This window comes from Molossus molossus, unplaced genomic scaffold, assembly GCF_014108415.1.
Source record: "Molossus molossus isolate mMolMol1 unplaced genomic scaffold, mMolMol1.p scaffold_m16_p_10, whole genome shotgun sequence".
In the NCBI taxonomy this organism is placed as follows: Eukaryota; Metazoa; Chordata; class Mammalia; order Chiroptera; family Molossidae; genus Molossus; species Molossus molossus.
In genome coordinates this window covers 104,172,173-104,186,727 of record NW_023425345.1, presented here as the reverse complement: position 1 = coordinate 104,186,727, position 14,555 = coordinate 104,172,173, and positions in this window count along the sequence as shown.

Below are 14,555 nucleotides of genomic sequence, written 5' to 3'. Positions count from 1 at the left end.
GCCAAGGCACACTTGTCCAAGGCCAGAGTGGAACCTTCCACCTGTGGCTGGCTCAGCCAACCCTCAGTCACACTTCATCTGATTGTTACCGAGGAGAAGGTAAAAACCCGAGCGTGCGTTGTTGTGGATGACCTGTCAGACCAGAAGTCTGGAAGACCTGAATCCTGTCACCACTCGGCTGATGGCTCCATCCTGGGCATTCCCCCACCCCGACCCCACTCCCACCAGCAGCCTTGCTCTCCTGTGGACAACAATGTACAAAGCCAGGTCCCCAAGCACCTACATTGTCACCGACTGTCCACAGAGGAGGCGAGTCCATGGTGGAACAACGATGGCTCCTCCCAGGGAAACTCCAGGGGCTGAGAACATGGCATGGGAGAGGCGACGTCGCTGGGTGGGTGGACAGGGTGGCGTAGGCCCTGGGGTCAGTATGGGAACTCCAGTCCCCGAGAAGGGGCCCCACAGGCTCCCCTTGGGCTCCCTGAGCCCTCCTCCCACTTCAGCCCAGTCCAGGCGGAGGGGCCCAGCCGTCTGTCCTACTCGGTCTCCAGTGTGGCCAAAGCCTGAAAACCCGGCGGCCACTCTCCAGTGGCTCCGCTGTGCAGCCGGGAGCCCTAGTGGTGCAGGCTGAGGGACCTGACATGTTTACACTCTCACAGGGGAAACCAGCGGAAGCCAAATGCGTGTGTCCCCAGTCTGGTCAGGAAACAATGACCATGGCAGTGACCCCAGCCTGGGGTTCCTGTTGATCAGGAAATAGCTAAGCCATTGTATGCACCTGGGCTCAGGCTGGGTGAAGGGGTGAGCGTGCTTAGGCTCTTCAAAGCCCCCCTCCTCTGAGCAGTCTGTGGTGTGGCTGCCAGGACCGGCTGTGGCTCCTGCTTGCTGCGGGCAGGCCTGCTGCCGGTGCCAGACCCTCTACTGCTCAGCCCCGCAGTGCGGGCTCCTGCTTGCTGCGGACAGGCCTGCCGCCGGTGCCAGACCCTCTACTGCTCAGCCCCGCAGTGCTGGCTCCTGCTTGCTGCGGACAGGCCTGCCGCCGGTGCCAGACCCTCTACTGCTCAGCCCCGCAGTGCTGGCTCCTGCTTGCTGCGGACAGGCCTGCTGCCGGTGCCAGACCCTCTACTGCTCAGCCCCGCAGTGCTGGCTCCTGCTTGCTGCGGACAGGCCTGCTGCCGGTGCCGGACGCCACCACTGCTCAGCCCCGAGTGCGGGCTCCTGCTTGCTGCGGACAGGCCTGCTGCCGGTGCCGGACCCTCTACTGCTCATCCCCGCAGTGCGGGCTCCTGCTTGCTGCGGACAGGCCTGCTGCCGGTGCCAGACGCCACCACTGCTCAGCCCCGCAGTGCGGGCTCCTGCTTGCTGCGGACAGGCCTGCTGCCGGTGCCAGACCCTCTACTGCTCAGCCCAGCAGTGCTCGCTCAGCTCTGGCTTCCAGAATCACTTATGGGGAACCCGTGCTCGTGCCTTTAAGAGGGGAAAAAGACACAGGCAGAGACATTTGTTTGTTACGACAAAAGCCAGAAAAACGCAGGAATAATGGTGCCTCCGTGAATCCTGGCGTGTAAGTTCGAGAGGAGCAGAGTGGTGCCTCTTTATTGCTAATGTGCTTACGGATCACCTGAAGGTCTGGTTGAAATTCTGGTTCAGGAGGTGGGGCCCTGACCTGAGATTTCGACCTTCTAATGTGCTCTCAGGTGATGCTAAGGCCACCGTGCGGTGGGGCACACTTTGAGGAGCAAGCACAGTCTTACCAGGGTCTTCACAAATGCTGTCTCCTCCCACGGGAAGGATGCCTGCCTTGGGCACACGTAAATGCTCCAAATGATATACATAGAGGGAGAGTCTGTAAGTAGTTATTGGCAATGTTGATAATCAATACATGAGAGCTAGTTTTATTGTAGAAGGCTTGACCTTCAGAATTGACAGTTGTTGAGACAATTGCTGGTGACATTAGATCCCATTCTTTCCCTCAAACCTGTGGACCAGGGCTCCTCTGGAGTAACTTTGGTCAGAATAGGACTATGTTTCTCTGCCAACACACAGCTTGGGGGTGGGGAGAAGTGCTCTACATGCACCTGAGGGGACAGAGCTGTACATGCACCTGAGGGGACAGAGCTGTACATGCAGCCTGAGGGGACAGAGCTGTACATGCACCTGAGGGGACAGAGCTGTACATGCACCTGAGGGGACAGAGCTGTACATGCAGCCTGAGGGGACAGAGCTGTACATGCACCTGAGGGGACAGAGCTCAACATGCACCTGAGGGGACAGAGCTCGACATGCAGCCTGAAGGGGCAGGGGACGGGCAGTCCTCTACATGAAACCTTGGGGGCACAGTCTTCTATACGCAACCTGGGGTGGGGCGGGGCACAGTGCTCTACAAACCTGGGGGGGGCAGTGCTCTACACAACTTGGGGGGGCAGTGCTGTACACAACCTGGGGGGGACAGTGCTCTACAAACCTGGGGGGACAGTGCTCTACATGCGACCCAGGTGGTAGCAGACCCACAGCTATGGTGCTAAATCTTTTATATTTCTTGGAATTATTAGTTGCGTAGTGTGTTATAAACCGCTAGAGAACAGAACCAATAGGAGGTGTGTGTATGCAGAGAAAGAGATTTATTATAAGAAACTGATGTGTGCCATTATGGAGCCTGGTAGTTTTCAATATCTGCAGTGGGCAAACTGGAGACCCAGAGAAGATGATGGAGTGGTTCCAGTCCAAAGTCCAGAAGGTTCAAGATCGAAGAAGAACTGACATTTAAGTACTAGTTTGAAGGTAGGAAGAAAAAAACCAATGGCCCAATTTTAAGACCGTTAGGTGGGAAGAATTCTCTTCTACTTCAAGAAGGTCAGCCTTTTTTGTTCCATTCAGGCCTTCAACTGATTGGATAAAATCCACACACATTAGGGAGGGCAGTCTGTTGGACTCTGTCTACTGATTCACTGTTAATCTTCTCCAAAACCGCCCTCACAGAAATACCTAGAATAAAGTCTTGTTACCCCAAAAGACAGCCTATTCAATAAATGGTCGGAAAAATCCGACAGATACATGCAAAAAAAAAAAAAAAAAATGAAACTAGACTATCTTCCTACACCATATATAAAAATAAACTCTAAATAGATTAAAGACTCAAATGTAAGACCAAAAAAACCATAACTTCTATAAGAAAACATCCTAACAATATTTTTTCTGATACTCTCCCTGGACAAGGGAAACAAAAGAAAGTAAAAACAAATGAGACTATATCAAACTAAAAAGTTTTTGAAAATCAAAGGAAACCATCATTAAAATAAAAAGACAACCTACTCAATGGGTGAAGATAATTTGCCAATGCTACATCTGATAAGGGGTTTATATCCAAAATTTATAAGGAACTTGTACAAGTCAACACCAAAAAAATAAACAATCCAATTAAAAATGGGGAGGGGACCTGAATAGACACTTCACCAAAGAGAATACACAGATGGCCAATAGACATATGAAAAGATACTCAACATCACTAATCATCAGAGAAATGCAAATTAAAACCACAATGAGATATCACCTCATACCTGTCAGAATGGCTATCAGCAATAAATCAACAAACAAGTGTTGGTGAGGATGTGGAGAAAAGGGAGCCCTTGTGCATTGTTGGTAGGAATGCAGATTGGTGCAGCCACTAGAAAAAACAGTATGGAGGCTCTTCAAAAAATTAAAAACAGAACTGCCTTATGACCCAGTGATTTCACTTCTGGGTATATATCTGAAGAAATCCAAACACTAATTCAAAAGAATATATGCACCCCTATGTTCACTGCAGTATTACTTGCAATAACCAAGATATGGAAGCAACCCAAGTGCCCATCAGGAGGTGAGTAAATTAAAAATAGTGGTACATATATACATGGACTATAACTCAGTAAAAAAAAAAAAAAAAAAAAGAATGAAATCTTACCGTTTGAGACAGCATGGATGGACCTAAACGGTATTAGGCTAAGCGAAACAATTCAGTCAGAGAAAGATAAATACTATATGAGTTCATGTACATGTGGAATCTAAAGAACTATATAAATGAGCAAACAAAACAGAAACAGACTAATAGGTACAGAGAAAAGACTGATGGTTACGGGGGGGGGGGGGGGCGGGGATTGGGGACTGGGTGAAAAAAGTGAACAGATAAAGAAGTACAGATTACCCAGCTGGTGCTGTTAAGTGGATTGAATGTTGTCCCGTGGACTAAGAGGTCCTGGTTCTATTCCTGGTCAGGCACATGCCCAGGTTGCGGCTCAATCCCCAGTAGGGGGCGTGCAGGAGGCAGCCAATAGATGTTTCTCTCTCACATCAATGCTTCTCTCTCTTTCTCCCTTCCTCTCTCTTTAAAAAATCAATTTAAGGAAAAGTACACATTGGCCCTGGCCAGTGTGCCTCAGTGGTTAGAATGTCAGCCCACATATCAAAACATTGCAGGTTCAATTCCTGGCCCTGGTAGGGGTGCATGTGGGAGGCAATCAATCAATGTGTCTCTCTCTCATCAAAGTCTCTCTCTCTCTCTCTCTCTCTCTCTCTCTCTTTCTTCTCCCTCTCCTCCTCCTCCTCCTCCCTCCCTCCCTCCCTTCTACTCTCTCTGAAAATCAATGGAAAAAATATCGAAATAGCAGGTGACGATTAACAAACAAAAAAGAAGTACAGAATGATAGTTACAAAATCATCATGGGGTGTAATGTACAGCATAGGGAATATAGTCAATAATATTGTAATAACTATGGTGTCCAGTGGGTACAGGAAATATGGGAGGACCACTTTATAAAGTATATGATTGTCTAAACACTACTATACACCTGAAACTAATATAGAATAATATTGAATGTAAACTCTAATTACAAATTTTTTAATTTTTTAATTATATTTAATTTAAAATATAATTTACCCCATGGACCTGTCAAGTTGACACATAATATGCTAAGCCATCATACATAGTCATACATGTGTGCAGTTTTCTGATCCAACACAAGAATGAAACAGGAAAAAAACGTATAAGTAGGCAGAATTTGATTCATTTTGGCTCAGAACTATGCAAAAAGGGGAGTAGTTATTTGTTAATAGTGAGTCTTCCATTATAGGAAGTGTCTGAGCAGAGGATACCAGAAAGCAAATGCCCTGCCTTGCAGGGAAATGGCAGAGGAAAGTCATTCACTGGGCATAGAATGAATAGTTAATGTCTGAGTTCCCTTCCAAATCTGATTCCATGGCCCCTGCACATTCTAGTCAAGAACACATGGAATTTTCACCAGGAACGACCCGGTACTAAGCCGTGAAGCAAGTTTCAATACACTTAGAGTAATTGAAATCACACAGAGAATGTTTTCAGTCACCAATGGAATTAAATTGGAAATCAATCACTGAAAAATAGCTGAGAAATTCCTTCTTGGGAAAAAACAAACAAACATGTATTATTTAATAACCCATGGATAATTAGAAATTTTTTTAACTGAATGTTAATGAAAACACAACATACTATAGTTTGTAAATGCAGATTAAGCAGTATTTAGAGAGAAATGTATGCCTCAAATATTTAATTTTGGAGAAAGAAATCAACCTAAACTTCCATTTTAAGAAACTAGGAAAAAGAAGAATACATTAAAACCATAACACTAGAAGAAAGATAATAAAAAGAGTGGAAATTAATGAAATAGAGAACAGATAATCAATGGAAAACAAACAAACAAAAAACAATGAGCCTAGCCAGAGTGGCTCAGTTGGTTGAGCATCATCCTGTGCACCAAAAGTTTGCTAGTTCAATTCCTGGTCAGGGCACATGTCCTGATCCCTAGTCAGGCACAAACAGAAGGCAACCAATTGATGTTTCACTCTCACATCAATGTTTCTCTCTCCTCTCCCCCCCCCCCACCCCCGGGGTTAGCATTAAAAAACAAAAACACAAACACACAAAAAAACAATGAAACAAAATGCTGGTTCTTTGAGAGCCATAAAATCAATAAGCCTCTAGCTACTTTGGAGAGAGAGAACATAAATTATATACCAGGAGCCCTGGATGGTTTTGCTCAGCCCACCGACCAAAGAGTCTCGAGTTCCATTCCTGTCAAGGGCATGTACCTTGGTTGCAGTTCAGTCCCCGACCCTGGTTGGAGTCATGCAGGAGGCAGTCAATTGATGTGTCTCTCTCACATCGATGTTTCTCTCTCTCCCTCCCTCCCTTACACTCTATCTGAAGACAAATTGAAAAATATCTTTGGGTGAAGATTAAAAGAAAAAAATTATATACCAGGAATGAAAAGGGTGGCTAACAGGTCCTATGGATATCAAAAAGATAACAAGTAAATATTATTAACAATTTAATGTCAATAAATTTAATCACTTGGATATAATAGACAAATTTCTTGAAATTGACACACAACAAAATAGGAAATATGAAGATGTATTTAATTGTGGTGGTTACACAAGTTTAGACATTTGTTAAGACACTAAATTTTATACTTAAAATAGGCACATTTTATTGTATATAAAGTTTACCTCAAAACTTATTTAAAGGCAGAATTAGCTGGCAACTAGAACTGGAAGTGGAGAGTTTTAATTTAATTAACTAATTTTTGTAATGAAAAGAATGATATGTGTATATGGTAATGGAATGATCTGATAGGCGAGAGAAGTTTGATAATGCATATGATGGATGTCGTTGAGCAGGTAGAAGGACCAGGCTCTGAAGTACATTTGAAGGGTTGTCCTCAGAGAAGAGCCTCGAACAAGAGAGGATGAAGAGCCTTGCTTATAGATTTGGTAGCTTGTACACATGGCAAGGAAAGGGGGGACCAGTGGGATTTCTCTTCTGCTTGTTTCTATTTACTCGGTGAGAGAAAGCAAGGATGGCGGAGAGGTGTTGGAAGGTGGGGAACGGAAGTTGTCAACTGTCACCAGGTACCCTTGAGAGTAAATGGACTAGGTAAAGGTTGTTTAACTGCTGAGCAGCACTGAGCACACTCTTAAGATTAGTAGCCATGCTTTTAAAGTCAGACCGGTGCTATGGACCGAACGTTTGGGTTTTCCCCCAAGTTCATACATGAAATCACCAGTGTGGTGGTACTTGGAGAAGGGGGTTTTGGAGGTGAGTAGGTCATGAGAGTAGAGTCATCATGAATGGTATTAGTGTTACAGGATAGCAAGAAGCTAGGAAAATTCTGGGGCAGGAGGAATAGGGAAACTGAGACAAGAAAATTAATCAAGGCCAAGCAGTTTGGACAATTTGCAACTGGCTTGTAAATAACAAGCCCTGGTCTTCCCCAAATCAGGGACTCTTGAAAGCAAGTGGTTAACCGCCTCTCTAAGGAGAGAATGCAGGAAAGAGGGCGGAGGGTGGAAGGGGCAATTTTATCTCACTCCCTAAACAGAAAAGCCAGCAGCCTCAGGACTTGGCAAGATAAAATTGCCACGTGCTTCTCACACATCTGGGAAAGCCACAACAAAGTAAAAGGGGGACCTTGAAAATTAATCTATACCAAGACATTTAGCAGAGGAATTTTTAAATCTATAGACAGAAAAGTATATACGGCAGAAACACCCCCACCATACCCGCTGCTCAGAGTAGCCGAGTTGATCTGCACTTTCTGCCAGAAGACGGATGTGGTTGCCTTGCTCCTGTAAATCCACTTTATTTACTTTCTCAGTAAATCCACTTTATGTTTTTATGTTTTATTCTTTTTAATCCTCACCAGAGGACATTTTTCCATTTTTTGTTCAGATAGAGTGGGAGGGAGAGAGAGAGAAACACGTGAGGTGCAAAGGGACACATCGAGTGGCTGCCACCCACACAACCCAACCAGGGCCGGGGACAAACTGCAACCGAGATACGTGCCCTGCCCTTAGGGAACCGAACCCGGTGTCCCTGGGCCGCAGACCGACGCTCTAACCGCTGAGCCAAACCGCCAGGGCTCAGTAAATCCACTTTCACACAACACAATGATCCGGAGTCACTCGTTTGAATTAATTCATATGAGAAGACACGAACTGGGGTGGGGCAGCCCTTGCCTCCTGAGCACCACAGTAGTACTCTCATCAAAGGGGCCCCATGGCTCCCAGGCCCTTCGCCCGAGAGGACACAGCGGAAGGTGGCAGCGTGTGAACCAACCCCACGTCCGCACCGGAAGCCAGTCAGGCCGGCTGCCTGAGCGGGACTTCGGCCTCCAGAGCTGTGAGACACACGTGTGGTTTGTGAGCCACCTGGCGCGCCTGTTCGCCCCGGCAGCGGGGCCCGGCTGAGCCAGCCGGCAGGTCAGGTGGGCGCGGTGTGCCCGGCTCGCGTGGCTCCCGGGTCCGCGCAGGCCAGGGAGAGGCCAGGCTCCGGTTTGGGCCAGCAGAGCCAGGGAGGCGGGCAGGGTGTTCGCACCGCAGGGAAGGGAAGGGCGGTGTGGAGGGAGAGCCGGGGCCCTTCGCCGGTGGGCAGGAAGGAGCGCACGAGGGGGAAGCACAGCGAGGGCGCTGGACCCGGGCCGGGCCGCTGGAGAGCAGGAGCTTGACCTGGAGACGGGGTGAGCCGGGGAGCAGGGGCTTGACCTGGAGACGGGGAGAGCCGGAGAGCAGGGGCTTGACCTGGAGACGGGTTGAGCCGGAGAGCAGGGGCTTGACCTGGAGACGGGTTGAGCCGGAGAGCAGGGGCTTGACCTGGAGACGGGTTGAGCCGGAGAGCAGGAGCTTGACCTGGAGACGGGGTGAGCCGGAGAGCAGGGGCTTGACCTGGAGACGGGGAGAGCCGGAGAGCAGGGCTTGACCTGGAGACGGGGGGAGAGCCGGAAGAGCAGGGGCTTGACCTGGAGACGGGAGAGCCGGAGAGCAGGGGCTTGACCTGGAGACGGGGAGAGCCGGAGAGCAGGGGCTTGACCTGGAGACGGGTGAGCGGAGAGCAGGGGCTTGACCTGGAGACGGGGTGAGCCGGAGAGCAGGGGCTTGACCTGGAGACGGGGAGAGCCGGAGAGCAGGGGCTTGACCTGGAGACGGTTGAGCAGGAGAGCAGGGGCTTGACCTGGAGACGGGGAAGAGCCGGAGAGCAGGGGCTTGACCTGGAGACGGGGAGAGCCGGAGAGCATGGGCTTGACCTGGAGACGGGGGAGAGCCGGGAGAGCAGGGGGCTTGACCTGGAGACGGGGAGAGCCGGAGAGCAGGGGCTTGACCTGAGAGACGGGTTGAGCCGGAGAGCAGGGGCTTGACCTGGAGACGTGGGGAGAGCAAGGGGCTTGACCATCGGAGACGGGATGAGCCGGGAGAGCAGGAGCTGACCTGGAGACGGGGAGAGCCGGAGAGCAGGAGCTTGACCAGGAGACGGGGAGAGCAGGGGCTTGACCTGGAGACGGGGAGAGCCGGAGAGCAGGGGCTTGACCTGGAGACGGGTTGAGCCGGAGAGCAGGGGCTTGACCTGGAGACGGGGAGAGCAGGGGCTTGACCTGGAGACGGGGAGAGCCGGGAGAGCAGGGGGCTTGACCTGGAGACGGGTTGAGCCGGAGAGCAGGGGCTTGACCTGGAGACGGGGGAGAGCAGGGGTTGGACCTGGAGACGGGTTGAGCCGGAGAAGCAGGAGCTTGACTGGGAGAGGGAGAGCAGGGGCTTGACCTGGAGGACGGGGGAGAGCAGGAGAGCAGGGGCTTGACCTGGAGACGGGTTGAGCCGGAGCTTGACCTGGAGACGGGGAGAGCAGGGGGCTTGACATGGAGACGGGTTGAGCGGAGAGCCGGAGCTTGACCTGGAGACGGGGAGAGCGGGGGAGAGCAGGGGCTTGACTGGAGACGGGGGAGAGCCGGAGAGCAGGGGCTGACTGGAGAAGGTTGAGCCGGAGAGCAGGGGTTGACCTGGAGACGGGGAGGACGGAAGAGCAGGGGCGTGACTGGAAGCGGGGGGAGAGCGGAGAGCAGGGGCTTGACCTGGAGACGGGGAGAGCGGAGAGCAGGGGTTGACCTGGAGGCGGGGAGAGCGCGGAGAGCAGGGGCTTGACCTGGAGACGGGTTGAGACGGAGAGCAGGAGCTGACCTGGAGAGGGGAGAGCAGTGGGCTTGACCTGGAGAAGGGTTGAGCCGTGAGAGCAGGCGAGCTTGACCTGGAGACGGGGAGAGCAGGGGCTTGAAATGGAGAGGCGGAGAGACGGAGAGCAGGGGCTTGACATGGAGACGGGTTGAGCCGGAGAGCAGGGGCTTGACTGGAGACGGGGAGAGCAGGGGCTGACATGGAGACGGGGAGGCGCCGGAGAGCAGGGGCTGACCTGGAGACGGGTTGAGCCGGAGAGCAGGGGCTTGACCTGGAGACGGGGAGAGCAGGGGCTTGACCTGGAGACGGGTTTGAGCCGGAGAGCAGGAGCTTGACCTGGCGACGGGCGAGAGCAGGGGCTGACTGGAGACGGGGGAGAGCCGGAGAGCAGGGGCTTGACCTGGAGACGGGGGAGAGCAGGGGCTTGACATGGAGACGGGGGAGAGCCGGAGAGCAGGGGCTTGACCGGAGAGGGTTGAGCCGGAGAGCAGGGGCTTGAACTGGCTAAGGACGGGGAGAGCAGGGGCTTGACCTGGAGACGGGTTGAGCCGGAGAGCAGGAGCTTGACTGGAGACGGGGAGAGCAGGGGCTTGACCTGGCGACGGGTTGAGCGGAGAGCAGGGGCTTGACATGGAGACGGGGAGAGCAGGGGCTTGACCTGGAGACGGGTTGAGCCGGAGAGCAGGAGCTTGACCTGGAGACGGGGAGAGCAGGGGCTTGACCTGGAGACGGGGAGAGCCGGAGAGCAGGGGCTTGACCTGGAGACGGGGAGAGCAGGGGCTTGACCTGGAGACGGGGAGAGAGCCGGAGAGCAGGGGCTTGACCTGGAAGACGGGTTGAGCCGGAGAGCAGGGGCTTGACTGGAGACGGGGAGAGCAGGGGCTTGACCTGGAGACGGGTTGAGCCGGAGAGCAGGAGCTTGACCTGGAGAGGGGAGAGCAGGGGCTTGACCTGGAACGGGTGAGCCGGAGAGCAGGAGCTTGACCTGGAGACGGGGAGAGCAGGGCTTGACCTGGAGACGGGGAGAGCGGAGAGCAGGGGCTTGACTGGAGACGGGGTTGAGCCGGAGAGCAGCGAGCTTGACCTGGACGCGGGAGAGCAGGAGCTTGACTGGACTGGAGCCGGGGAGGAGAGCCTGGAGAGCATAGGCTTGACCTGGAGACGGGTTGAGCTGGAGCTTGACCTGGAGACGGGTTGAGCCGGAGAGCAGGGGCTTGACCTGAGACGGGGAGAGCCGAGAGAGCAGGTGGCTTGACCTGGAGACGGGGAGACGCGGAGAGGCAGGGGCTTGACTGGAGACGGGTTGAGCCGGAGAGCAGGGGCTTGACTGGCGACGGGTTGAGAGGAGAGCAGGAGCTTGACCTGGAGACGGGGAGAGCCGGAGAGCAGGGGCTGACCTGGAGACGGGTGAGCCGGAGAGCAGGAGCTTGACCTGGAGACGGGGAGAGCAGGGGCTTGACCTGGAGACGGGGAGCGCCGGAGAGCAGGGGCTTGACCTGGAGACGGGGTGAGCGGAGAGCAGGGCTTGACCCTGGAGACGGGGAGAGCCGGAGAGCAGGAGCTTGACCTGGAGACGGGTTGAGCCGGAGAGCGGGGCTTGACCTGGAGCGGGGGAGAGCAGGGGATTGACCTGGAGACGGGTTGAGCGGAGAGCAGGGGCTGACCTGGAGACGGGTTGAGCCGGAGAGCAGGGGCTGACAGGAGACGGGGAGAGCCGGAGAGCAGGGGCTTGACCTGGAGACGGGGAGAGCCGGAGAGCAGGGGCTTGACCTGGAGACGGGGAGTGAGAGCCGGAGAGCAGGGGCTTGACCTGGCGACGGGGAGAGCGGAGCGCCAGTGGGCTTGACCTGGAGACGGGGAGGCCGAGAGAGCAGGGGCTTGACCTGGAGACGGGGAGAGCCGGAGAGCAGGGGTTGACCTGGAGACGGGGAGGCAGGGGTTGACCTGGAGACGTGGGAGAGCCGGAGAGCAGGGGCTTGACCTGGAGACGGGGGAGAGCCGGAGAGCAGGGAGCTTGACCTGGAGACGGGGAGAGCGTGAGAGCAGGGCTTGACCTGGAGACGGGGAGAGCGGAGGCAGGGCTCTGACCTGGAGACGGGGCGAGCAGGGGCTTGACCTGGAGAGGGTGAAGCCGGATGAGCAGGGGCTTGACTGGAGACGGGGAGAGCAGGGGCTTGACCTGGAGCGGGGAGAGCTGGAGAGCAGGGGTTGACCTGGAGACGGGTTGAGCCGGAGAGCAGGAGCTTGACCTGGAGCCGGGGGAGGAGGGCAGGGGCTTGACCTGGAGACGGGTTGAGCGGAGAGCAGGGGCTTGACCTGGAGCCGGGTCTGAGCGGAAGCAGGGGCTTGACCTGGAGACGGGGAGCGGAGAGCAGGGGCTGACCTGGATCCGGGGAGCGGAGAGCAAGGGCTGACTGGAGACGGGGAGACGGGAGAGCAGGGGCTTGACTGGAGACGGTTGTTGAGCCGTGAGAGCAGGCGGCTTGACCGGAGACGGGGAGAGAGGGGCTTGACCTGGAGACGGGGTGAGACGGAGAGCAGGGCAGGAGGCTTGGGACCTGGTGTGCGGTTGAAGCCGGGGAGCAGGGGCTTGACCTGGAGAGAGGGAGGAGAGCAGGGGCTGACCTGGAGACGGGTTGAGACGGGGGAGAGCAGGAGCTTGACCTGGAGACGGGAGAGAGGCCGGAGAGCAGGAGCTTGACCTGGAGACGGGGAGAGCGGGAGAGCAGGGGCTTGACCTGGAGACGGGTTGAGCGCGGAGAGCAGGGGCTTGACCTGGAGACGGGGGAGAGAGCGGAGAGCAGGAGCTTGACCTGGAGACGGGGAGAAGCCGGAGAGCAGGGGCTTGACTGGAGACGGGGTGAGCCGGAGAGCAGGGGCTTGACCGGAGAAGGGGAGACGCCGAGAGAGCAGGGGCTTGACCTGGAGACGGGGTGAGCCGGAGAGCAGGGGCTTGACCTGGAGACGGGGAGAGCCGGAGAGAAGGGGCTTGACCTGGAGACGGGGAGAGCCGGAGAGCAGGGGCTTGACTGGAGACGGGGAGGAGCGGGAGAGCAGGGGCTTGACCTGGAGACGGGGAGAGCCGGAGAGCAGGGGCTTGACCTGGAGACGGGTGAGCCGGAGAGCAGGGGCTTGACCTGGAGACGGGGGGAGAGCAGGGGCTTGACCTGGAGACGGGTTGAGCCGGGAGAGCAGGAGCTTGACCTGGAGTACGGGGAGAGCCGTGGAGAGCAGGAGCTTGACCAGGAGACGGGGAGAGCAGGGGCTTGACCTGGAGACGGGTGAGAGCCGGAGAGCAGGGGCTTGACTGGAGACGGGTTGAGCCGGAGAGCAGGGGGCTTGACCTGGAGACGGGGAGAGCCGGAGAGCAGGGGCTTGACCTGGAGACGGGTGAGCCGGAGAGCAGGGGCTTGACCTGGAGACGGGTTGAGCGGAGAGAGGGGCTTGACCTGGAGACGGGGAGAGAGGGGCTTGACCTGGAGGACGGGGAGAGCCGGGAGAGCAGGGGCTGACCTGGAGACGGGTTGAGCCGGAGAGCAGGGGCTTGACCTGGATGGACGGGAGAGCAGGGGCTTGACCCTGAAGACGGTTGAGCCGGAGAGCAGGAGCTTGACCTGGAGACGGGGAGAGCAGGGGCTTGACCTGGAGACGGGGAGAGCCGGGAGAGCAGGGGCTTGACCTGGAGACGGGTTGAGGCGGAGCGTGACCGGAGGGGAGAGCAGGGGCTTGACCTGGAGACGGGGAGAGCGGGAGAGCAGGGGCTTGACCTGGAGACGGGGGGAGCAGCGGAGAGCAGGGGCTTGACCTGGAGACGGGGAGGGGGGGAGAGACGGGCGAGCAGGGGCTTGACCTGGAGGACGGGTTGAGCGGAGAGCAGGGGCTTGACCTGGAGACGGGGAGAGCCGGAGAGCAGGGGCGTGACATGGAGACGGGGAGAGCCTGAGAGCAGGGGCTTGACTGGAGACGGGGAGAGCCGGAGAGCAGGGGCTTGACCTGGAGACGGGGAGAGCCGGAGAGCAGGGGCTTGACCTGAGACGGGGAAGAGCGGAGAGCAGGGGCTTGACCTGGAGACGGGTTGAGCCGGAGAGCAGGAGCTTGCCTGGAGACGGGGGGGAGGAGCAGGGGCTTGACCTGGAGACGGGTGAGCCGTGAGAGCAGGAGCTTGACCTGAGAAGGGGAGAGCCGGAGAGCAGGAGCTGACCTGGAGACGGGGAGCAGAGCAGGGGCTTGACCTGGAGACGGGGAGAGCCGGGAGAGCAGGGGCTTGACCTGGAGAGGGTTGAAGCCGGAGAGCAGGGGCTTGACCTGGAGACGGGGAGAGCAGGGGCTTGACCTGGAGACGGGGAGAGCCGGGAGAGCAGGGGCTTGACCTGGAGACGGGTTGAGCCGGAGAGCAGGGGCTTGACCTGGAGACGGGGAGAGCAGGGGCCTTGACTGGAGACGGGTTGAGCCGTGAGAGCAGGAGCTTGACCTGGAGACGGGGAGCGCAGGGCTTGACCTGGAGACGGGGAGAGCCGGAGAGCAGGGGCTGACCTGGAGACGGGGGA